A 1,929-nucleotide genomic window follows, 5' to 3' on the forward strand; every position below is an offset into this window, starting at 1 on the left:
CTAATTGTGTCTCAGTTCAGGAGAAAATGTACTTGCTGAATTTCTGAACATCACACTATTCTGATTTCATTTTTTATTATAGTTTTATCCTGCTCTTACTCAGCAGCTTAGGGCAGAGTATTTCCTCTTGTTCTGTCAGCACAACAGGCCGCTGAAATAGGCAGTGCAGGAGCTCATGATCAGCACTCCCAAATTCATTAATATTATTTAGAAGTTAATGCAAGAGGAAGAGAGTATCTCTGGATCAAGGCTGAAGTGCTGAGGCAGGAGTGTTTCATTACTCTGCCCATCCCCCACCCTCCATTTCCTGGATAGAAATTAGTTTCCAGCTGTTTTTCCAGGTTTTGTGCTTGTGTGTATGTGAGAGAGAGATGTGTTTGCTCACCATACCCAGTACTGTGGCCCTGATCTAAGACTTGCCCCCATGCTGCACTTGAAATGACAACTGGGAAAACTGGATTACAGACCTCATTCAGCTGTGCACAGATTTGAAAGGCCACGTTTCACGGATGAGGGAAGACTGGATATTTGTTGCCAACAAGGGAAGGGTGAAGAAGGGAGGAACAGGGCAGGGCCTAAGTGGGCCCAAGAGTTGTGTGTTCTTTCTTTTGTATGTACAGTCCTTAAGAATTTAAGATAAAGACTTCATGAAGAGGTAGGGGGCATCAGATGGTCCCTGGAGGTTTTTACATCCCACTTTTCTCTACCTAAAGTAGTCTCAAAGCGGCTTACAATCCTGTTCCCCTCCCCACAACAGCCATTTTGTGAGGTAAATTGGGCTGAGAGAGTTCTGAGCAAACTATGAAAGGCCCAAGGTCACCCAGCAAGGCTTCCTGTGGAGGAGGAGTGGGGAATCAGACCTGCTGCTCTTAACCACTGCACTCTGGTAGAGTCTGTGGACTTAAAAGCCAATGTGATACCTTTTATTGAGACCAATCAATTGAGCACTGTCAAGTTCTCTGGAACTCTTCATTAGGGTGGATGTTTTTAAAAAGTGTATTTGTGTGGGGTGGGGGAGACAATGAAAATGTTTTAGGCCATGATCTTCAGGTCTGTTAGGGTTGCCAATCCTCAGTTGGAGGCAGGGGATCCCCTGGTTTGGAGGTCCTCCTCCCCCTCCAGGATTATCAGAAAGTGGGGGAGGGGGGAGGAAAATGTCTGCTGGGCACTCCATTATACCCTATGGAGACCAGTTCCCTTAAGGTATAATGGAGAATTGATCTGTATGTAATGAGGGCTCTGTGGGGGATGCTTTTTAAGGTACAGGCCCCGAATTTCAGCATAGCATACAGTGCGTCTCCTCAGCACCCCCCCCCCCAAATTTCAAAAAGATTGGACCAGGGGGTCCAATTCTATGAGCACCAAAAGAATGTGCCCCCGTCCTCCATTATTTTCAATTGAGGGGAAGCATTTATAAGGAGGGAGGGAGGGCAGAAAATGGAGGGAGGGAGAAGTGGAAAGAAAGCAACTTTAAATATATTCTCCAAGCCACCACCTGGCTTGGCTTAGAGAAGTGATTTAAAGAGACAAATGCCTTCTCCAAACCAGCCAACATGACAGTGGGGGTTTGAGAGCCACACAATATGTGTGAAAGAGCCACAGTTTGGTCATCCCTGAGCTAGATGAAGGCAAGTCCATAAAGTTTGCACTGAGTTTGGAAATGGGATGGGAAGTCAAGAGACAGTTTCCAAGTTTTAATGCTTTCATGATAGAAGCTGGCCTGGCTAAGCATAGGGTTGCCAGTTTTGGATTGGGAAATACCTGGAAATTTTAGGGGTGGAGCCTGGGGAGAGCGGAATTTGAGTAGGGAAGGGATTTCAGTGTAGGCTTCTCAATCCCCAGGTCCCAGTGGGTGATCCCCTGGTTTTACAGGCTTCCCCCTGCCCCCAGTCAGCTGGCCGGTGGGGGAAGCCCCACCCCCGCAGGCAC

Source organism: Heteronotia binoei, chromosome 2 (assembly GCF_032191835.1).
Source record: "Heteronotia binoei isolate CCM8104 ecotype False Entrance Well chromosome 2, APGP_CSIRO_Hbin_v1, whole genome shotgun sequence".
In the NCBI taxonomy this organism is placed as follows: Eukaryota; Metazoa; Chordata; class Lepidosauria; order Squamata; family Gekkonidae; genus Heteronotia; species Heteronotia binoei.